Genomic DNA, 25,078 nt, shown 5'->3' with positions numbered 1-25,078 from the left:
TCATCATTAGGGAAATACAAATCAAAACCACACTGAGATACCACCTCACACAGGTCAGAGTGGCTAAAATTAACAACTCAGGAAACAACAGATGTTGGTGAGGATGTGGAGAAATGGGAGCCCTCTTGCACTTTTGGTGGGAGTGCAAACTGGTGCAGCCTCCCTGGAAAACAGTGTAGAGGTTCCTCAAGAAATTAAAAATAGAATTACCCTACAACCCAGCAATAGCACTACTAGGAATTTATCCAAAGGATGCAGGAGTGCTGATTCATAGGGGCACGTGTACCCCAATGTTTATAATAGCACTATCAACAATAGCCACATTATGGAAAGAGCCAATGTCCATCCACTGATGAATGGATAAAAAAGATGTGATACACACACACACACACACACACACACACACACACACACACACACCAGAATACTACCGGCAATGAGAAAGAATGAAATCTTGCCATTTGCAACAACATGGATGGAACTGGAGGGTATTATGTTAAGTGAAATAAGTCAGAGCAAGAGAGATATCATGTTTTCACTCATATGTAGAATTTGAGAAACTTAACCAAAGACCATGAGGGAAGGGAAGAGGAAAAAAATAGTTTCAAACAAAGAGGGAGGAAGGCAAACCATAAGAGACTCCTGAATACAGAGAACGACTGAGGATTGATGGGGAGACTGTGGGGGAGGGGAAAATGGGTGATGGGCATTGAGGAGGGTACTTGTTGGGATGAGTACTGGGTGTTGTATGTAAGCGATGAATCATGGGAATCTACTCTTAAAGCCAAGAGCACACTGTATGTTAGCTAACTTGACAATAAGTTATATTTTAAAAAAAAAAGCATTCTCTCTCTCTCTCTGCCCCTCTCCCATATGCACACACTCTGTCTCTCTCTCAAAAAAAAAGGCAACTCATGGGGCGCCTGGGTGGCTCAGTCAGTTAAGCATCTGACTGTTGATTTCACCTCAGGTCATGATTTCACAGTTTGTGAGCTCAAGCCCTGCATCAGGATCCATGCAACGGTGAGAAGCCTGCTTGGGATTCCCTCTCTCTGCTCCTTCCGCATGCCCTCTCTCTCACTCAAAATAAGTGCATTAATTTTTAAAAAAAGCAACTCAGAGCTTATGTTCTCTACTTATGCATTATACCATCTGACTGCCATGGCGTCAGCTCAGGCACACACACAATAATTCTTCCTCACTTCTGGCATCTGGTGATTTTCCTTTCTATTGAGCTTATCACTCAGTTGTTTAGGCTGAAAAGTTAGGAGTCATTCTTGGTCTTTTTTTTCCTTATGGCCCTAGCTCCACCACTTCCACTTCCCTGATTCAATTCATCACCAAATATTATTTTTATTGATATTTTAACTCAGTATAGAGTGTGTTTTGCATTGGAAATTGAAGGGGAATCTGGCTATTGTCATTCTATATTGCCAGTTCTCTCTTTATAGGGGGCACCTGGGTGGCTCAGTCGGCTAAGCGTTGGACTTTGCCTCAGGTCATGATCATGCTGTTCATGAGCCCTGTGTCAGGCTCTGTGCTGTTTGAGCTGTTTGAGCCCTGTGTCAGGCTCTGTGCTGACAGCTCAGAGCCTGGAACCTGCTTCAGATTCTGTGTCTCCCTCTTTCTCTGCCCCTCTCCAGCTCATGCTCTCTCTCTCTCTCTCTCTCTCTCTCTCTCTCTCTCTCTCAAAAATAAACATTCAAAAATAAAAAATAAAAACACTCATTCATGGGGTGCCTTGGTGGCTCCGTTGGTTGAGCATCCAACTCTCGATTTTGGCTCGGGTCATGGTCTCACAGTTTCGTGGGTTCAAGCCCTATGTTGGGCTCTGTGCTGACTGACAGCATGGAGCCTGCTGTCTCTCTGTCTCCCACTGTCTCTCTGTCCCTTCCCTGCTCTCATTCTCTCTGTCTCTCTCAAAATAGAAATAAAATAAACTTAAAAAAACCCACTCATTCAGGTTTTTGACCTTGACATTCCACCTTAGCTTTTTACAAAAGTTAAATCTCACTTTGTTAACTCCATTTGCCAATTTTCTATTTTCATCTTATTTACCTCTATAGTTTTTTTTTAACTCAAGTGTAATTAACATACAGTATTACATTAGTTTCAGGTGTGCAGCATAATGATTCAACCATTATTTTTAATTTAATATGTTTATTCTTCAAAATTCTTCTCCTTATGTTTTCTGTGACACCGTCATCTCATTTTTTCCCCACCTTATTGGCTCTTCCTTTTTTTTCTTTAAAATTGAGATATAATTGGCATATAACATTGTGTGAATTTAAGGTGTACAAAGTGTTGATTTGATACACTTATATATTGCAATACGATTACCACCATAGTGTTAACTAACAGCATCATCACATCACATAATGATCATTTCTTTTTTTGTGGTGAGAACACCAAGATTTATTCTCTTAGCAACATTCAAGTATATAGTATTGCTAACTATAATCACAATGCTGTGCCTTAGATGCCCAGAATTTATTCATCTTCTAATTGTAAATTAGTACCCTTGACCAGCCTCTTCCTAATTTCCTGGTAACCACCATTCTACTCTGTTTCTGAGTTCTGCTTTTTCAGATGTGAGACCTTATAAGTATTTGTCTTTCTCTGATTTATCTTACCAAGCATAGTGCTTGTCACTCTTTTGTCCCTAATGTCAGGATTTCCTTCTTTCTCATAACGGAATAATATTCCATTGTAGACCTAGCTCTTTTTTGGTCTTGTTTTCTGGCTCCTTCTTTTCTGACTGGATTTTATATTAGCATGATCCCAGGATCCATTCTGAGTCCCATTCTCTAAGCCTCTTCCCGAATCATCTTATTGCTTTAAATAATATTGCTGTTCTTTTGACTCCCCATGTATCTCATACTTAATATGTATAAAAAAGAATTCTTGCTGTCCAACGATCTTATTCTTTACCTAGGCTCTCTTACCTCAGTTTTCGACACCACTGTCCACTCAGCTGCTAAGTTCTAAACCTAGGAGTTCTTCATGGCCCCAGCTTCTCATTCAATTCATCAGTAAATACTCTCAGTCTTGGGGCACCTGGCTGGTGCAGTTGATAAAGCGAGCGACTTTTAATCTCTGGGTTGTAAGTTTGAGCCCCACAATCAGGTGTAGAGATTGCTTAAAAATAAAATCTTAAATTAAAAAAAAATTTTAAAAATACTTCCAGTTTTATTCTCCAAACACGTCCTATGTTTGTCCACTTCTTGTTCTCATCACTGTTACCCTTGCTGAAGCCACTGTCATCTTTTTCTCTGAACTAGCTTCCTAACTGCTTGATCTTCCAGAGAGTCTGTTCTCTATACAGTAGTAGAGTGATCCTTTTACACATTGGTAATGAGATAATTTCACTCCCTGCCCCTTAAACCTTCCAAAGGTTTTCCATTGGAATTAAAACCAAAACCAAAACAAAACAAAAAACCCCACAAAATTTCTTTCCATGGTCTGCAGTAGTAGATTGAAGAGAAAGTAAGATCCAGGGAACGATGTTCGGGGGAGATGTAGAGCAAAAGCTATTTTGGTTTTATGGTTTAATTCATGGTTTAATCAGTTGGAGTTGTTTATGAATTCAGACTTCTGTAAATCTATAAGTCAATGAAAATGACTCTTTATATTGGTTATTCAGCAGTGGGTCACTATAAGTTCTTGAAATATTTCAGAATCCTCAAAGAAACACTAATTTTGGTGTTCAATATTTTATTGTGTTTTAATATTTGAAAATTGGCAATCATTTATAACGTATTTGTTATTCTTCTTAGCCATAAAAACCTTAATTCCTGACTGTTCCAGGTAATAGTTTAACTGTACTAACTTCTTGGACAAGGGTGTTGTAAAACTTGTGTGTGATCTACCTTTCAGTATTGCCTGATGCTATTGAAAACCTCCATAATCTCAGCAAAGGGAAGATGAAGATTTCTCACCTGTGGACCACTCTGTCTAACTTGAATAGTAACTTGAAAAAAAATGAATTCCTAGCTGTGCTGAAATTAACAACAGTGGATGGTAAGTATTCCAAATATTACAATTAAAAGATACATAAGACTGTCGGTCTGCCTTTCGTCAATCTTTTTTTTTTCCTTGTATCTTGTACTTGGTTGATATGCCAATATATACACTTAGAAAATATAAAGAAACCTCAGATTGTTTGGTTGTCCAACAGAAAAAATGTTAATATCTAATTTATTGTTACTCTAAATTGATCAAATATGCATTGATTACCTTCAAGTTGTGTAACATGTAACTGGAAAATGGCATATCCCGTGAACACAGAGGGGACTGTTAGGAAATGTTAAGAGATCTATTCCCGTTTTTTTATTAACATGACTTCAGATATCCATACTGTAAAATAGACTTTGTGGTGGCCACCACCACTACTAAGTTAGCAAGTAAAAAAAGATTCAAACAAAACAAAAATGAGTTTACAAAGTAAAACAAAGACCATGGACTATAATTTTTCTTAAAAAATTTTTTTTTAGCATTTATTTCTGAGAGAGAGAGAGACAGAGAGACAGAGCAGGAGTGGGGGGAGGGGCAGAGAGAGAGGGAGACACAGAATCAGAAGCAGGTTCCAGGGTCTGGGCTGTCAGCACAGAGCCCGTTGTGGGCCTCAAACTCATGAACCATGAGATCATGACCTGAGCCGAAGTCGGACGCTTAACCAACTGAGCCACCCAGGCACCTCTACAGTTTTTCAAATAAGACTATTATTTACTGCTGATGTTCTGCATGTAGGAGACAGGTAGTACACAACCACAGGTGAACATTTCCACTCCTTCGTATTTTTCATACCTTGAAGTTACAAATGTACTGTTACACTCTTTTATGTGAAATGTTTATGCAAAACTAGCCTCGTAACAAGAGCATGCTGTCTACGGTCTTTGTCAAAGAACTGTCTTTCCCTGTGAGGATTACTTACCCCTTTTTCTTCATTAAGCTCCTGTTTAAGTGAGACTGGTAATTTTGAACTTTAAGTGTGTTGGTTGTTTTGTTTATTAACATATTTGAGATGAAGAGGGTTGATGAAAATATGATACTACCTGATAATAGCGATTTTTTTCCCTCTCTTTTACTGAGACCTTTTATTGGACCTTCAGTACAATGTGATTTAATTCCTATTTTAATGCAGTGGTTTGCAAAGTTTTGAACCTTGTTATTTTTGGTTTTGTATTTATATTTGGTGCTGGTAAAGCAGTAGAATCCTTTTCTTCTAAATGAAATCTTACAGAGTCCCTCAATATATAAATCATAAAAGTTGAGTTTCTCTGAATAAAGTGGGGGAAATGACCAAGTGAACTGCTTAAGTATTTCAACAGAGCTTTAGAAACGTGAGAAAGAACGTAAGCATTCCCGACCTAGGATCCTCTTTTTGACCATGGTGTATGTTAAAAAAGGAAAAAGGCTGGGAGGGTGGGGGTGTGCCTGAATGGCTCAATCAGTTAACTGTCCAACTCTTGATTTCAGCTCAGGTCATGATCTCACAGTCGTGGACTCGAGCCCCTTGTCTGGCTCTGTGCTGACAGGATGGAGCCTGCTTGGGATTCTCTCTCTCCCTCTCTCTCTTCCCCTCCCCCCCCCCCTCAAAATAAATAAATAAACTGAAAAAAAATGTTTTTCTTGCAGAAGATGATGAAGTACAAATAGAAGAATTTGGACAAGTGGTAAAGGATATTCGTGATGCCTCCAGGTTAAAAGGTAACTAGTAAATTATTTGTGACTGTTAAATTTACTTTTATTGAATGGATGTCTTTGTGTTTTGTTTTTTAGAATTTCTAGTTCTGTTAATTTCTGCTTACCATGTTGGCATTGATCTGTTTTAAGGCAGGCAAAACTTGATTTTGATTAAAAGTTGGCAGCATCCATGATGAAAGAAAAATGCCTTTTTCTGGAATGGGGCCTGTGTAACCTATTTTAAATCCCTTTTTTTGTTGTTGTTATTTGTGTGTGTGTGTGTGTGTGTGTGTGTGTGTGTGTGTGTGTTTTGTTCTGGACTTTATGTAAAGTCAGATACTAGCTTTACAATTTTTCAGATATGAAAATTTTCTATACCATTTTTAGCCTCAGACTTAGGACTCTACCCTGTGTAAAGGCTTATATATTATAGAATTTCTCAGAAATCTTCTACCTCTTCCTTTAGTAGACATTCCTCATGTTCCTTTCTTTGGATTTTGTTAACATACAAGAGTGACCATGTGCATTTTGGTACCATGGCTATTTCCTACCACTTGACTTCCATTTTTGCTTAAAAGTTAAATCATAGACCTAAAACCAATGGAGATCATACTCATGGAGTTTGTGTACTTTTCTATTGGGAAAATAAGTTTAAAACTTAATTATCACTGGTAATTTATTTGAATAACATTCAAATGACTGTTTGGTCAATGAGCGCTGTCAGGAGAAGAATAACAACATAGGTATATGTTTAGGAAAACGGAAGCGGAGTCATTTCTGGGTGTAAAGAAGTAGATAGATACTTTTCAGATTTTTCATAACCACTCTGCCCTGGTATAAAATTTTTAACATCATTGTTTCTCTTTTAGGTTAAGAAAAGTACTTAATAATTCCCTGTTGACATATAAATATGTTACCTGGGTCACGTAACATAATTAGCATCAATATAGTATAGTGAAATAGATTAGCCGTGCTATAGGAAACAATGCACACAGGTAGAAAAGAACATGGGCTATGGAGTTTGATACATGGTGGTTTGTGGGTTTTTGACTTACCAGCTGGGTAGTCTCTGTAGGTCATTCTGGTTTCCTCATCTTTAAAACAAGGAAGCTAATAAAATCACGTTTCTCCTAGAGTTGTCAGGATCAACTGCAAAAACACATATAAAGCACATAATCTAATTATTAGGCACATACTATATACTTGGTAAATGGTAGTTAATTTTGAAATCAGAAAACAGAGTTCAGAAAGACTGGTATTCAGGACAGATAACTTTTTATGTGGAGGAAGGAAAAAAAAAATGGAAACTAAACCATTGAGAAAGGAGAACAGTGAAAAAGGAGAAAGGTGTAGTTTAGGTACCTGAATCTGGGAGCTGGTCATAATGATTGGGGGTTGACACTGGAATCTGTCAGCCAGTGCAAGAAAAGGCCAATAATTACAGGGAAGAGTGAGGAAGGGCCACCCTGGAAGAAAAGTGTTAACATAGCAGGCCTGAAACTGCTCTTTTTAGAAAAGTCTCCTTGCAAGGTTGACTGTCATATGCTCAGACTGTTCCCTTCATTACTGACTGATAAGGTTAGTTCACTGTGCCTGGACTATTTGTTGACAAACTTGGAGGGGCTGAGAAAACAGGCATATTGTGGATCAAGTTCTATGCTTTCCTTCAGTATACACACAGTTTTAAGGGATTATGGTCAGTGTCTGATCTTGTAGTTGAAGATTTTAGAGGTTGGGCAGGCAGTTCTAGGTATTGATGAGGATTAAGGATAGCCATTGATCTGGATGACTTTGGAAAGGAAGTGAAAGTTTTTGGAGTTGAGAGGTCAAGGTCATTCTTATTGTCATCAGATGATAATGGGAAATGGGGCTAAGGGAGGATTATGAGCAGGGTGACCAAAGATCCTCCAAGAAGGTGAAAGAGTGATCAGAAAGTCAGTAGATGATGGTGTCCGGAGGGTAGTGTAGGTCAATGACAGGCCTGAATCTCAGGGGAGGGATAGGTTTGATTGAAGGTGGAACTAAAATAGCCAGACAGCAGAATCTTAGGAGTGTTTCTCTGCTTCCTGGTCCTATGTGGAGCATGGGAGGATGAGCAGACTCCTCTTAAGGTGTCTGTGCAAAGAAACCATATTTTAAAGGGAACCAAGCTTTAGGTAAAACAAGCAGAGCTGATACAGGTTTTTAGGTGACTGTCATTTGCAGTTGCCTCGCTGAGATGTTAGGGGGACAGAAAGTGAAGCGGGATCGAAGGTACTAAGAAGCTGTGATTACTGTTTGCAGCTATTCCTGAAGGCTTAATAATAATAATAATAATAATAATAATAATAGTAACTTTATTGCTATTAATATGACACTTAGTGTTTGCTATATACCTAATGTTGTTTTAAGTGTTTTTCATACATCATATATTTAATCTCCATATTAACTGTGTGAGGTAGATAGTATTATTAAATTATTTTAGATATAAGACTACTGAATTTGATAGAGGGGTTAAATAGTAATAATTTGCTCAAGGTCAGATAGTTTCAGGTCACAAATCCTGGAGCCAGGATTTGAATGTACTTAACACCGCCTCCTTTGAAAGGGCTGGAAATAAAGCAAAATTCCAGATGCCAGAGTACAACTGGATCTTGGTAGAATTGAAAAGAAAAGGTGAGTGAGTCTTTGTGATACTTGTGTTTACAATTTTACATTTCTCATGATTCTGAAATCTATTTCACTTCCACCAGGATGAGTTAATTTTGTTTGCTACCATTAGAGCTCTAGTTTAAAATAACTACTTTGTGTCATTGCAGTGAAAAATTCAGCCATAGCAACCATTTTGGTTGTGCCAATTTTATATTAGCACCAAAGAAACATGGCAGACCAAGCATATTGTTTTGCTGGACTTAGAATTTCCTGAGGGCTGGATTCTTCACTGAGATTTCTTATTCAAGAGGTGATCATAAATCATGGACTACCACTGACAAAAGTCTTGAGTGATGGCTACTGTTGTTTTTTAAGTCAGAGGTTAGTTCAATTACCGAATCACTTTTTTCTGTTTCTAGAGTTACAAGACATTGTCTTAGCTCTTGATGGGCTTGAAGGTGACATGATATCTGGGAAGAACTTGGAGAGCTTTCTAGGCAATATTGGGATTAAGTCACCTGAAGAAGAGGTAGAGAAAATTCTTCAGTCAGATCTTGTTTCTGGTAAGCATTTAAATATTATTATCCATTTTTTTGTTTTGGGTAGGAGTAACTGAAGAAAGTGTGCAAGGTTTTTGTTCAAGCGAATAGGGCTCCTTTGAGCTAATATCTATAGGTATTTGCTTGTATTGCTGTAAATGTCCTTAAAGAGGAGACTTTCTTTTAAAGTCCTTTTTTACAGTTAATGAGAATACTCTTAGCAAGCAGGTAGAAATTTTGTGGGGGAGTGGGCTCATTGGTATCCACTCTCTTTAGATAGATCTTGATTTAGTGACTAACACATAGTTTGGAAATTCCAGCTCTGTGAATAGAAAACCTAGCTTTGCTGGTTTGTACCAAGTAAAGTTATTGGACTTACAACTTTCTTAGTAGGTTAGTTGCCTTACAGGTAGAATCAGAACTAGCGTATCTACAATCTTGTAAGGTTAATTGCAAGGCACAGTGGGTGAAAATGAATCCCAAGTATCTTGTATGTAAAGTAAAGAAATTGTATGCTGGTTTTGATTTTCATATGAGCTTTTTAATATTACGTTTTCCAGGGATTCTTGTCTGTTCCCCTCCCCTCTCTCTCTTACAGATGACAACGTGGTGAATGTTAAAGACTGTATGAGGGCTTTGAAGGACACTCAGAAATTTTCCACTTTTGTTGGTAAGAACTTTATGGTAAAACTGTTGAATGGCAAACAACACAGGACTCATTCAGAGGTCACGTAGCCAAACATTATATTTGGTGCTCAGATCTTCTTTGTAGTATCTGTGCCAAATGTTTGTTTCATCTACATTTGAACTCTTCCAGTTATGGCAAACTTGATTACATTTGTTTTTCATTTAAGAATTTGTATTTGAATGGAAAAGATTGGGAAAATGACAAGGTTATGATGTTTTCCAATAGCTAAAGTAAGGACATTTTATTATATAATAATGGTAATTTTGAAACTGTTATAAAAAAATTTAGTGACCAGAAATGTAAGAGATATAAAGTGCAAGGCTCATGTAATGTCACCTTCTGGAAATATCCCTGTTAAAGTGTGGTAAATATCCCTTTAGCCTTTTTTATTTGAATCTATGAATATTTGTGTATTCTGATATTATTTAAAAATTAGACGCACTTGGGTGGCTCAGTTGGTTAAATGTCTGATTTTGGCTCAGGTTATGATCTCATGGTTTGTGAGTTCAAGCCCCACATTGGGCTCTCTGCTGTCAGCACAGAGCCCACTTCAGATCCTCTGTTTTCTTCTCTCTCTGCCCCTGCTTGTTCTCTAAATAAATCAATCAATTAATTAATAATTAACTAATTAAAATAAAATTACCATGGGGGCGCCTGGGTGGCTCAGTCGGTCAAGCGTCCGACTTCAGCCCGGGTCACGATCTCGCGGTCGGTGAGTTCGAGCCCCGCGTCAGGCTCTGGGCTGATGGCTCAGAGCCTGGAGCCTGCTTCCGATTCTGTGTCTCCCTCTCTCTCTGCCCCTCCCCCGTTCATGCGCTGTCTCTCTCTGTCTCAAAAATAAATAAAACGTTAAAAAAAAAATTTAAAATAAAATTACCATGTCCATAATATTCCACGACTTGCAGGTTTAAAGAAATTAACAGTGTATCTTAGATATTGTTCCATGTTCCATTGTATCATAAACAACCTCATTCTTTTTTTTTTTTTTTTTTTTTCAACTTTTTTTTTATTTATTTTTGGGACAGAGAGAGACAGAGCATGAACCGGGGAGGGGCAGAGAGAGAGGGAGACACAGAATCGGAAACAGGCTCCAGGCTCCGAGCCATCAGCCCAGAGCCTGACGCGGGGCTCGAACTCACGGACCGCGAGATCGTGACCTGGCTGAAGTCGGACGCTTAACCGACTGCGCCACCCAGGCGCCCCGCAACCTCATTCTTTTTAAAGACTGCAATAATATTCCATTTGGGGGATGTACTGTCATTTTATCCACAACACTTTTGATGATATTTGCCAATTAAAAATCTGAAAATTTGCCAATTTTTCACCACTGAAACATTTTGATGAGCATTGTTGTATGTATATATGTGCATAAAGTTCTCCTGGGGGATAAAACCCTCAGAAGTCACACTGCTAGACTGAAATATATGCAGATGTGAGATGTTAACAGCTACTGCTTAATTATCCTCCAAAAAGTTTGTAAAAATTCACACTTTTATCAGTAATGGATATTATTTATTGAAAATTCTGCTGGTAAAAGAATTCTATTATTGTTTTAATATGCATGTCTTTAATGACTAGTGAGGTAAAACATTTTTCATATGATTGTCGAATATGCTTTTCTTTTATTTTAATTAGATTGTCTTTTTCATATGAATTTATAAATAGCTCTTTTTTTTTTTTAAATAGCTCTTTATATATAAGGGACATTAATGTTCTGTCTTGTCTATTGCCATTTTTTTTCTAGTTTATTATTCATCTTTGACTTTGATTTTGGTGGACTGCTTATTGCCATCCTCTGTTTTATTTTGTCAGTTTTGGTAATTTTTATTCTCCTAGGAAATTTATTTTATTCAAGTGTTTTTTGGGAATATTAGTACAATCCTATGCAGTGATAATTCTTTTGATTTTTTTGTGTCTGGTTATTTTCTCATTCTTAAATTTGTATATATATATTTGTGTGTGTGTGTGTGTGTGTGTATATATGTGTGTATATATACACACATATATACACACATATATATATATATATCTTCTTCTAGATTTCCTAGCAGATCTTTTAATTATCTCTCTTTTTAAAGCTCTACATCTTAGATTTATCTTTAGTGTTTCTATTTGTAGTAAAAAAAAAATTCTGCTTTTATCTTTAGGATGTCCTTTCTATTGTTCCCTTTTGTCCATTTTGTAGTTTTTCTAAGTTGTTTAAATTATGAACTTACTTTTTTCTTCTTACTGAGAAATAAATGTTTAAGACTATCAATTTTCATTTCAGTAAGACTTTGGTTTATCAAAGTCTTTATTCTTGTTTTTTTCTAAGCATATTCAGTTGTATTTTGATTTTCTCCTTGATGTAAGAGTTGCCTAAGAGAAAAACCTTAAATTTGAAAGCAATTATTTGAAAAATTTTAAATGAATTTAAAAATTTTAAATTTGAATTTGAATTTCATTATTGTCCTCTCTTTGTTGTTTATTTTTAGTTTACTGTGGTCAGAGAATGAGGTCTATAGTAGAGGATTTGATAGTTTCTGTGTTAATTAGATACGGAGTTTTTTCGATTTTTACATGTTTATTTAAAAACCGCATTAGGGGTGCCTGGGTGGCTCAGTTGGTTGAGCGTCCGACTTTGGCTCAGGTCATGATCTCGCGGTTTGTGAGTTCGAGCCCCGTGTCGGGCTCTGTGCTGACAGCTCAGAGCCTGGAGTCTGCTTCAGATTCTGGGTCTCCCTCTCTCTCTGCCCCTCTCCCACTCATGCTCTGTCTCTCTCTGTCTCAGAAATAAACATTAAAAAAAAATTTAAAAAACACATTAGTGGGCTTCAGGGACAGGCTAATCGTAAGGGACACTCATCCTACTGTTTGTCTTGGAAATCCTTATGACTCTTTGAAGCAGCGCATTCCATAATTTTTGGACAGCTGTAGAACTAGTCAATTGTTCCACATATTTGATGGAAATCCTGCCTTATAATTCCATTCCCAAACTTAACATTTGGACTCTTCCCCGTCAGTAGCCCTCCAGGGATGGGAGGAGAGCTCTTATATTTTCTTTCTTTTATGTTGAATCATCTTTTCTCTGGACTCAGATTTCCTTTCAACCATTCCTCACATGGCCTATTTTTGAAACTTCTTACCAATGACTAATGACTAACTCATGGAACAACATAATATATTAAATTATACTTTCACATAAATTAGCTAATTTTAAAGTAATTTATTATATATTTCTCTTAATGAATTCTGAAAGATTATTTTTTTAGACATGTACTTTAGAAATGTGAAGAGGTTTTTGTTTGTTTTAATTAAGGGGGGGGTGGTCAGTCATGGATTTCCTAGTTCAGATGTTTGATATTATCATGCTAAACATAATAGGCTTTGCTGATTCTCTAAATTGGGTAAAGTGAGCTGACAGGAGCAAGGGGTGTAGGGAAAGAAAGTAGAAAGGGAAGGATTGGAGTTTGGGAGCAGGTGTGACGAATGGAGGGTATTTTTTATGAAATGGTGAGCTCGTTAATAGAATCCCTAGAGAAACTTTGGCATACTTTTTTGTTCATAAAGGAATAGCCCACGCAGAACCCAGAGTTTTAACAAAATAATTTTAAGAATAAAGATAAGGGGCTATAGAAAACTATAGTGGAGAACGGATTGCTCTACCTTTTTAAATGGCCACATGTGGGTAGTGGCTGCCATTTTGGACAGTGCAAAACTGGAAGAATCCATCAGTTTTACTGTTATGTTCCAAAAATTTAGATCCATGGACTGAATTACATGTTGCATGTATATTCTCTGTGTTTGTAGTATTGAATGACATCATCGGTACATTGGAATGTATGGAAGAAAGTGATCAGTCTGGCAAGGACAACTATGCAGATGTACTTGGAAACACCAATAGAATTTATTTCACTGATAATAGTTTTCAAGAAGTGTTGGATGATTCCTTGCTCGACGGTGAGTTGATTGAGCAGATAACCAGCAACTTGTAATAAAAATTTCTTCTAAAATTTTATCCAAGGTTTTAAAATATTTTACCAAATACTAATTAATTAAATCTTAATACTTAGTTCCTAAATACTACTGTAAATGTATTGAAATGCAATTTACTACAGATCAGATTTAGAGATATATCTTATATTCTATATTCACGGAGATTTAGTTATTACAGTATCAAATTCCTGGATGATCTCTTGGACTGCATTGTAAACTTGGTCTGAAAGTATTTATATACGTTGTCATATGGCTTTAAAATGTTTCTTTCTAGAGTAATTTCATTTCAAAGTTAATCCCTTTCCTTTTATGAATTTTAGAGAGGTCCTAATAGTTGTCTAGCTTTCTTTTTCTTTTAGGTGACAGGCTCTTTGAAAAATACAAGTTATTGTTGAACAATTAAACCATTGGTCTATATAACATTCTGTGTAAGTGTTGATCTGGCTATTTGCTCTATTTACAAAGAATTTACCTGATCCATCCATATTCTTATCTGGGATATACCCAGATGGGTTTTATCAATACTTGGAAAGCCATCCCCTGCCTTTAAATTTAACTTCAGCTAAAAAATGAGATCAGATCTGTGTCTCAGGGAAAACTGGCAATCTGCAAAGACAGTTTAGATTGTCAAAACTGATGGGGGAGGAATGCTGGGATCTGGTGAGTAGAGGTGAGGGATGCTACTAACCACCCTATAATGTATAGGACAGCACTCCCCCACATAATTAGCTGGCCCCAAATGTAATTTTGCTCAGGTTGAGAAATTCTGTTTTAGAGTTATCTTGTAAAATTGCCAAACCTACTATTTTGAAAGTACTTTTTAATAGGTTAGTTATATTTTTTTAATCCTGCTTGGATCACATTTTAAAAATTAATGTAAATATAATGTATCTTGATTCTAACCTCCTTTTGCTTCAAGGTAATACCTGTACTAGTTGTGAGTTATTCTAAACTGCTCTCTAACTGCGATGTGGTCCATCTATGCAAATGGACATATTTTGTTTCTATCACTTGTCCCTCAAATAGATCTCTGTATCAATTTGCATTTGTGTAGAAAATGTATAGGATGAAGCGTATAACTGCACCTTGTCCTTAGGAAAAGCTCCAGAATTAGATAGATAGGTAGGCAGGCAGGACTAAAAAAGGACAATTCAGACTAATAATTAAACACGTTATTGAATATATGAGCCTGGGGATTAAGCTGTTCTCTTAGGGATAAAGGAAGCATTTGTAACATTAGAATCTCAGCCACAGTTAAGAAGCTTGGTGGAGCTTGACGAATCCATGGAGTCTAAGAAGTAAGAGGAAGATGAGTAGAGAACGTTATTCTGGAAGCTAGTGGAGGATTTTGAGAAGAAGGGGATGGTCAATGCTAAATGTTATTGAGAAATGAAGTATGTAATTTATCCATTGGTTTTCTTCCAAACTGGGTAAAATCAGGATGCTGTTCCTTATGGCATAATCTCTCTATTTAAATTTGCAGACTTTAGGAAAGAGGCTTTGTCTTCAAATCTGAAACTACCAACAGCAGATGGTAAGGACTTTATATATGTATACAAGAAAGCATTCCCTATGAAGGAGTTATTTTTTAGGATCATTGCCAGGTGCCAATGGATTCCTAGTCCATTCTTCCCACTCCAGCCAGAGTAATTTTTTTTTTTTCAAAAAAGTAATCTGATTGTGTGATGTCCCCCTATTTTCAACTCTTTAAACATTTTTCATTGTTGTTAAAGATCAAAATCCTGCATGTCCTAGCTCTCTGGTATAATTTTGTACCATTACCCTTGCTTTCTGCATTTTCAAGTACAATGGCTTTCTTTCATTTCCTTAGAACTCCAACTACAAAGCTTTTGCGTATTTTGTTCCCTGGAATAGTTTTCCCTGACACTCTTTGCCTAGTTAATGTTTACTCATCTTTCAAATGAGTGATGGGGTGCCTGGGTGACTCAGTTGGTTAAGTGTCTCACTTTGGCTCAGGTCATGATGTCGTAGTCTGTGAGTTTGAGCCCTGTGCTGAGCTTTGTGCTGACAGCTCAGAGCACGGAGCCTGCTTCAGATTCTGTGTCTCCTTCTCTGTCTCAAAAATAGACATTAAAAAAAAAATTGAATGAATGTCAATTTCCTCTAGGGAGCCTGTCATTATCTGCTAGTCGAGGTCAGCTTCTTTTATTATAAGCTTTCATTAAACTATGTCTTTTTCATAGCATTTACTTCATACTATAAATACCCATTAATATTTTTTTAAATGACACTAGAAATGCTCAATATATTTTAGCTTATATAGTGACAAAAGTAGGAGCATCTGACTGGTTCAGTTGGTAGAACATGCAACTCTTGACCTCAGGGTCATGAGTTCAAGCCCCATGTTGGGTGTAGAGCTTACTTAGGAAAAAAAGTAGCAAAAATATTAGAGAACTTTGAATTATCTTAATTCATTAAGACCAAAATAATATAATTTCTCATTAAACTTTTTTTATTTGAGTACGGTGGACACACAATGTTATATTCGTTTCAGGTGTAGTGATTCTCTATACATTTTGCTATGCTCACCACAAACATAGCTATTTGTCACCATACAACAATATTACAATATCACTGACTATATTCCCTTTCCTGTGCCTTTTATTCCCATGACATAGTCATTACATTCCTGGAAACCTGTATCTCCTACTCTCCTTTACCCCTTTTACCCATTATCCCCCTTTCTCTCCGGCCACCATCAGTTTGTTCCTGTATTTATAGGTCTGATTTTGCTTTTCTTTTTTTTATTTGTTTTTTAGATTCCACATATGAGTGCAATCATATGGTGTTTGTCTTTCTCAGTCTGACATATTTCACTTAGTATAATACCCTCTAGGTCCATCCATGTTGTTGCAAATGGCAAAAAAAATCTCATTCTTTTCCATGGTTTTGTCAAATTCCATAATATACCACATCTTTATTCATTCACCTATTGATAGATAGTTGAGATACTTCCATATCATGGCTGTTGTAAATAATGCTGCAATAAACATATAGGGGTGCATATACCTTTTTGAGTTAGTGTTTTTGTTCTCTTTGGGTAAATACCCAGTAGTGGAATTATTGGGTCAAATAGTATTTCTGTTTTTACTTTTTGAGGAACCTCCATACTGTTTCCACATCAGCTGTACCAATTTACATTCCACCAACATTGCACAAGGGCTGCTTTTTCTCCACGTCCTCGCCAGCACTTGTTACTTCTTATGTTTTTGATTTTAGTCATTCTGACACGTGTAAGGTGATATCTCATTGTTATTTTGATTTGCATTTCCCTGAGATTGGTGATGAATATCTTTTCGTGTGTCTGTTGGCCATCTGTATGTCTTCTTCAGAAAAATGTCTATTTAGGTCTTCTGCCCATGTTAAAATCTGGTTGTTTTCTAGTCACATTTTTGATTATTTGGTTAATGATTCTTTTTCTTACGTGCCTGGAAGCATCATTGGGCCAAGAACCATGTTTCCATTTTGCTACAAGTCCTAGCATTGTTTCTCCAGATCCTAGCACAATTTTGGCTTTCAGAAGCCCCTTATTAATAGCTAATTTAATAGCTAATATTAGATGATATTTACTGTGCTAGGCATTGTTTCAAATCTTTTATATTATTGACTTATATAATTGTGAATATTTATGGAATTAAAGAATGACAATAAATCTGTCTTCTTATCTCATTAGCCTCATCTCTCATCACTTCTGCATTTGTATTTATTCTGTAACCATATTACTTATTATAATTTAAATTGGTTCCATATCTTCCATGTGCTTTTGGTTCCGTATATTTGCATGTGCTGTTTCCTTTCTGTATATTTTCTGTCAAACAAATTCACATTTTCCCCCCAAACTCAGCTCAAACATCACTCCTCAACCCATAAGACTTTTCAGAGTTATAGGTTAGGTGAACTGTCTCAGTGCTTTATATCTGAGTGCTCAGTGCTCATATCTGGCACACATTTTTCTCATAGTACCAACTATATAATGTATTATAATTTTATTTACAGACATGACAAATTCAGTCCCTGTCTTCAAGGAATTTAAAGGAAACTCTTTAAGAGGGCTGAAATTTTCATTGTTGGTCTTAGTAGCTATAAAATAAATGTTAGTAAAAATGAATATAGGTCTAAAATGGTATTATGGTATTCTTTCCAACTGAAGGTTTAGATCTGTTAGTATAATGCAACGATTTTCGGACTGTGGAAACATACATGACAACTTCGTTTTGGGGTTGAGAGAGAAATGGGGTGAGAAATGGTATTGACAAAAAATTGAAACTCCCAGTAATGATCATGTTTTATATTTTAAATTGGTGTGGTATCAACAGGACTACATTTGGTTGTATGGGTTGTGCTTGCACAAAGATGCCTGGTTGAGAGGGTACAAGTAGAGACTGAAATGCATTCTACATTCCACTGTGCTCTCCAGGCTAGGACCACCAATGCTAGATTGCAGCTACCTAGAGGAAGGTATGCCTCTTTGTAATTGATACATAGAGAGGGGTGCCTTTTTTCAATTCACACAAAAGCACAATATAGACTGGTAGTGGCCCTGGAGATCAAGAGCTTTAATCTCAAATTTTAGCATTTTTTTTTCGTTTATTTCATCAGTTGATAGAAGTCTTTAGATCTACATGTACAGGATGTTACTATTATTTAAGAAAGGGTCACAGCTTACTCAGTATTTAATGGATGAGTGGATTCAGGTAACCCATCATATTCTGCATATAATTTTTTGGTTTAATTTTTTCTTTTCTTAAAATGTTTAGTTTTAAGAGACAGAGAGAGAGAGAGAGAGAGAGAGAGAGAGGGAGAGAGGACAAGTGGAAGAGGGGCAGAAAGAGAGACACAGAATCTGAAGCAGGCTCTAGGCTCTGAGTTTTCAGCCCAGAGCCCAATGCGGGGCTTAAACCCAGGAACCATGAGATCATGACCTGAGCTGAAGTTGGATGCCTAACCGACTGAGCCACCTAGGCGCCCTTAATTTTTTTAAATGCTGCTTGAAATAAATAGGTTGTCAGTTACAAGTAGAAAATACTTTGCTTTTTTTCTGCAGAGATTTTAGTTAAATATATATACTTAAATTGAGAGTTCACCTATAGTGGACTCTGGACAAACTATTTTGCATTTTTTAAAATAATAGTATCTTATATATATTTATTTATCTTTGTAGCAGTTAAAGAAGCTGCTTATATCTTGACAAGTGTTGATAATGGCAAGATTGGCATACGTAACTTGGAGCATGCCCTGAAAAGTTTGAATGTTAATTTAGCTGAGGAGGACGTCAGTGAAGCCCTTAAATATTGTGACATCGGTGGTGAGCATTTTTTTTGGCTTGAGATTCTGCTCATTTTTTCCTGTTTATAGGAACCAGTTTTAGAGTGTTTTATATGGAGGTAAAATGCTAAAGGCAGTCGCAGTGAGGCCTAGGTTGATATAAATTAGAGCCAAAATAGTCTGCTAATTTATTTACTGACCGTATCTATCTGTTCATACTCTACATATGCTTATTTAGATAATTAGCATTCATTTCTTGTAAGCATGGGTGGGAAAATACCATTATGTAATAAAACAAAGACATGACATCAGCAGCTTCATTTTGATCTGCAGTCTTTCTTCAGAGGAGACCCAATTTCACCTTTTATTTTGCTTGTCCCATTCTGCTTTTTTAACCAAAGGAAATACCCAAGGTTTCATTACATCTCAGAAGAATAATTATTTAGTCTTGATCATTGTTTCCAAGTGGTCACATATTTATCTTTGTTTTCCATCTTTGACTTCATGTATTGTGAACTTGATCTCCTTTCCTATTTACATCCACTCTTAAGTGTCAAATCGTGTGGGAATACTTCTAGAAGCTGGTGAGTTTTACCAGTTTTAGGTGGCTTTTTATTTGGGGTTTATCTTAACCAGCTTGTTTTTTCTATGGGAATCCCATGAGCATGTCTTAGGTTTAAGAGTACCTCCCCAGCATTGATTGGTTATTGCTTTTGCCATAGATTATTATTGACCTCAATCAATTTTTATGTTTTGACCTGGAGTTTTTCATATCATGAGAGTGGTATAAATTTAGACCCTAAGCCCACATGAGTTGCAGGAGATTTTTCACAGGTGATCTTTTTTACCCACTGCCTCTCAAAATTGGGAAGATTTAGGTCACCCTGGTGTTTACATGGGCCAGTGAATATAATATTTTAATCTCCCTTTCACTGGATTGAAATTCTTTAAGCATCCCAGTTTCATTTGGTATCTAAATTCAAACTCTCCGTGTAGCAGGACCCAAGATTTCTTTTATGAATATGCATGAACATTTAAATCAAGCACCTTGCTGCTTTTGGATCTAATATGTATCCCCAAATAGCTGTAGGCTTAGTATTCACTTGGTTTTCCCCTCTGGATCTCTGTGCCCACTTAACGTTTTATTATTTCCTTTTCATACAACTTGATAATGCATTTATAGAATAAAGTATTTCATACAGCATCTTTAGGAATTTGTAATCATTCCTGTGCTACCCAGCTTGCCATTTTGTTATAAGTTAAAGTCTTTTCATTGTAGGTATAGCCCTATATTTTCTGCTGTGGTTACATTACTGCATTTTATTTCCTGTGTGTGTGTGTGTGTGTGTGTGTGTGTGTGTGTGTGTGTCCCAATAGTTAACATTGTCACCTCTGGCCTTAGACTGCCTTAGTTCAAATACAGCCTCGAGCACTTTCTGGCTCTTGTGACCTAGACAAGTTATTTAATTTCTCTTTGCTTTCATCTTTTAAGGATAGGCACATCAAGCATGTTATAGAATGAATTCTTGTGCATATTTTAGTTAATAAATGTGAAGCATCATAAAAGGATACTTAGTATACATAAGGAACTCAAAAGTTATTTTAAGTTCTTACTTTTGAGTAAGAAGTCAAAAAAAGTGAACTATTAATATCATTAACTGATCAATAGGTGTGGTTCCTGAAAGTATGAAAAATTACATTGAAATAGTTTCAGCCATTTGAGAGAGAAAATAAGGTAGAATGAGATTTTAGGTATTGTTAATCAGAGCCTTTATTTTGTGTACTGACTGAGTATCAGGGTTTTAATGACAATATGCTTGATTTTGATATTTCCAGATAATAATGAGGTGAATTTAAAAGATTTCTTTGAAAGAATTAAAGGAAGTCCACCTTTCAAAGAGTCCGTAGGTAAGTGAATACTTCCAGTTTAAAGAAGTGACTGTAAAATAAAGATAATGAAATCACATTTAAAAAAAATCACTAAATGGATTTCAAGTGTTTAATTTGTAGTCTCTATAGTGTCAAAAAGGATTTCAAGCAGCTTATGCGATATAAAAAAAAAAAAAAAAAAAAACAAGTGAAAATGGGACAAAGTTATAAAGGAGGGAAAAGAAATAAAACAGGGTCGAAGAAGATACACAGTAAATACCTTTGCTGTTAATATAAAGTCCTTCCTCAAGAGGAGATAAATTTTTCTTCACTCAAGGGGTTCTGGATCTATGAATTAAATCAGGTGTGGAAATTGGGTGAAGGACCACTACCCTCTGTGCTGTCTCAAGACAGGCCTTTGGAGTTTTCAGGTTTACCCAAATGGACTGGCCATTGATTTCATTTATAGAAATCTTAGCTTCATCTATCTAGTTTCTTTAAATGCTTGGGCCATTAATCCCTGTATCATTCTTACTACCATGTCATTTCTGTGGCCTAACCACATCATTTTGCCCCTGCTGCATAAAGACAATTGCTTGGTCTTTGTCCCCAAAGTTCCTCTCGTGCTCCTTGAAATTAGGGAAACCATTTCAACACCAGCATCTTTCCCTAAACGCCCATGTCTACAGAGAACACCTACCAAAGAACTCTCCGCAAATGCAGACACCCCTGCCAACAATGTATTTCTAAATGCGTTGGGGAAACAAATGTCTTTTTTTCTTCACGTTTGAATATCTCTAAAATTAGAACACCTTTATAATCAATGGCATTATTTATCAAATGTACATTTTTACTGAGATATAAATCACGTACCATAAAATCTCATCCTTTTTTTAAAAAAAAAATTTTTTTAATGTTTATTTTTGAGACAGGGAGAGACAGCATGAACGGGGGAGGGTCAGAGAGAGAGGGAGACACAGAATCTGAAACAGGCTCCAGGCTCTGAGCGGTCAGCACAGAGCCTGATGCAGGGCTCGAACTCACGGACCGCGAGATCATGACCTGAGCCGAAGTCGGCTGCTTAACCGACTGAGCCACCCAGGAGCCCCAAATCTCATCCTTTTAAGGTGTTCAATTCAGTGGTTTTTGGTATATTCACAAAGTTGTGCAACCATCACACTCTAATTCTGGGACATTTTCATCACGTCAAAAAAACCCCTGTACCCTGTAGTGCTTATTTCCCCACTCTCCCCAGCCACTGACAACCACTAGTCTGCTTTCTATCTGTGTTGATTTTTGAACATCATATAACTAGAATCATATAATTTGTGGCTTTTTGTGTCTGGCTTCTTTCATTTGGCATACTGTTGTTTGTTTTTTTTTTTTAATTTTTAATGTTTATTTTTGAGAGAGAGAGAGCGAGGAAGGGACAGAGAGAGAGGGAGACACAGAATCTGAAGCAGGCTCCAGGCTCTGAGCTGTCAGCACGATATGGGGCTCGAACCCACGAAACCATGAGATCATGACCTGAGCTGAAGTCGGCCGCTCAACCGACTGAGCCACCCAGGCGCCCCAGCATACTGTTTTTAAGGTTCACCTGCATTATAACATAAATGAGTACTTTATTCCTTTTCGTGGTAGAATAATATTCTGTGGTTATACCACATTTTCTTTGGCCATTTATCAGTTCATAGACATTTGGGTTGTTTCCCTTTTTTGGCCACTAAGAATAATGCTGTTATGAACATGTGTACATTTTTTTGAGTACAGGTTTTTGTGTGGACGTACATTTACATTTCTCTCAGGTACCTACCTAGGAATGGAACTGCTGGGTCACGTGGTAACTTTACATTCAACTTGAGGAGCTGCTGGAACATTTTCCAAAGCAGCTGCCCCATTTTACATTCCCAACAGCATTGTACATTTCTTTAAATCCTTGTCAGTACTGGGGTGCCTGGGTGGCTCAGTTGTTAAGCGTCCGACTTCGGCTCAGGTCATGATCTCGCGGTCCGTGAGTTCAAGCCCCGCGTCAGGCTCTGGGCTGATGGCTCAGAGCCTGGAGCCTGCTTCCGATTCTGTGTCTCCCTCTCTCTCTCTGCCCCTCCCCCGTTCATGCTCTGTCTCTGTCTCAAAAATAAATAAAAACATTAAAAAATAAAAAAAAAGTTTTTAAATCCTTGTCAGTACTTGTTACATTGTCTGTCTTTTTTATTCTAGCCTAGTCTCACAAGTATCTCACCGTGGTTTTGTTTTGCATTTTTCTGATGGCTAATAACTTTGAACATCTTTACATGTGTTTACTGGCCATTTAGAGATATGTACCCTTTGCTTATTTTAAAATTGGGTTATTTGTCACGTTGTTAGGGTTCTTATGTCCTGGATACTATAGCTTTATCAGATAGATGATTTGCAAATCTTTTCTCTAATTTTATGGGTCTTTTCGCTTTCTTGGTGGTGTCCTTTGAAGCACAAACGTTTTTAAATTGGGTGAAATCCAGTTTATATTTTCTTTTGTCACTTCTTTTGATATCATGTCTAAACATAATCCAAGATCATTAAGATTTATACTAATGTTTTCTTCTAAGAATTTTATAGTTTTAGCCTTTTAATTTCAATCTTTGATTCATTTTGAGTTAATGTTTGTATGTGGTGTGAGATGGGAGTCCACTTTAATTCTTTGGCATGCAGATAGCCAGTTACCCCAGCATCATTTGTTGACAAGATCATTCTTTTCCCCCTTAAATAAATGGTTTTGCCATCCTTGTAAAAAATCAATTGATCAGAAATGTATGGATTTATTTCTAGACTCCCAGTTCCATTCCATTGATTTTTATTTATTCTTATGCCACATGGTCTTAATCACTATAGCTTTGTAGTAAAGTAATAACCTAAACAGTAATTTTCAACCAGAGCAGGGCATCAAATTTACCTATAAAGCTTGAGTTACCTGGTTCTACTTCTGACTATGATGGAGTAGCTTATGTGAAACCAACCCTCCTGCTGAGAACAGCTAGTAAAATGTGGATTAAATTAAACAGCATCAACAACCACAACTGTTTGAAGGCATTGGAAAGTGACCAAGGCTGTCAAGATTTGTGGGGCTATAAGATAAATATAAAGAGCACGACTTACAGAAACAGCACCTTCTTCTTCTTCTTATTTTGTCTCTGTAACATAACTTTAAGTGAAATAAGGCAATAAAGTTTTGATGTAAACTTCTTTGTAATGCTTCACAATTATTTCAGGGTCCACATATGAAGTATTATGTAGCTGTAGGCATCATGGTTGACCAGTTACATACGTCTACTTGAAAGGCACAGTAGTTAAGAGCATGGGCTTTGGAAATATCGTGCCTGGATTTGAATCCTGGCCCTGCCACTTAATACCAGTGTATTCTTTAGTAAATCACTTAACCTCACAAACCTCGGGGCGCCTGGGTGGCTCAGTTGGTTAAGCGCCCAACTTCAGCTCAGGTCATGATTTCGCGGTTAGTGAGTTTGAGCCCCACGTTGGAGTCTGTGCTGACAGCTCCGAACCCGGAGCCTGCTTCAGATTCTGCATCTTTGTCTCTCTCTGACCCTTCCCCGCTCGTGGTCTGTCTGTCTGTCTGTCTCTCTCAAAAATAAATAAACATTAAATTTTTTTTTTAAATCTCACTAACCTCAATTCCTTCATCTGAAAAATGGGGATAATAATGCCTATCTTGGAATTATTATAGGTAATAATAGACTTAAGTAGGTAAAGTAGAAGTACTCAGAAGAGTCTCCAGCACTTAGTGTTCAGTAACTGCTAGCTGTTACAATACACAATGGTTTTTTTTGTTTTTTTTTTTTGTTTTTTTTTTTTTTTCAACATTTTTTATTTATTTTTGGGACAGAGAGAGACAGAGCATGAACGGGGGAGGGGCAGAGAGAGAGGGAGACACAGAATCAGAAACAGGCTCCAGGCTCCGAGCCATCAGCCCAGAGCCTGACGCGGGGCTCGAACTCACGGACCGCGAGATCGTGACCTGGCTGAAGTCGGACGTTTAACCGACTGCGCCACCCAGGCGCCCCTACACAATGGTTTTTAAAACTACTAGTAATTTCATGTAAAGTTCTTTTATGCAACTCAAGCCCATTAAGTGAAAGTGAACAATGTACTCTTATTTCTGCTGTTGAAGCACGTTTTTGCTCTTTTTTTTTTTTTCTCAGTGACACAGCTACTCTTCATTACTATTCAAATTCTCCAGAATGATCTAATTGATGTCTCTAGCCTCAAGGCATTATTGATGAACAATGACTTTCATGCAGCTAATGTTTTACTTGATGAAGTATTAAGACATGGACCTGAACATGGTTAGTAGTCTGAATGCATCTAGTTGTAAAGGCCATCATCTACCAGTGGGGATGGGAGATGTATGGAT

The 25,078-nt window shown here is 36.9% G+C and overlaps 1 pseudogene; it reads left to right on the top strand.

The window, feature by feature from the left end:
* Window positions 1-25,015, top strand: part of LOC144615155 (EF-hand calcium-binding domain-containing protein 13-like) — a 99,029-nt pseudogene extending 74,014 nt beyond the window's left edge.
* Window positions 25,016-25,078: the final 63 nt, after the last annotated feature.

This window comes from Panthera onca (genome assembly GCF_046562875.1).
Source record: "Panthera onca isolate mPanOnc1 chromosome E1 unlocalized genomic scaffold, mPanOnc1 haplotype 2 h2.Chr16_ul_5, whole genome shotgun sequence".
NCBI lineage: Eukaryota > Metazoa > Chordata > Mammalia > Carnivora > Felidae > Panthera > Panthera onca.
Note: the sequence above shows the minus strand (reverse complement) of the source record. Positions and strands in the feature narration are given on the sequence as shown.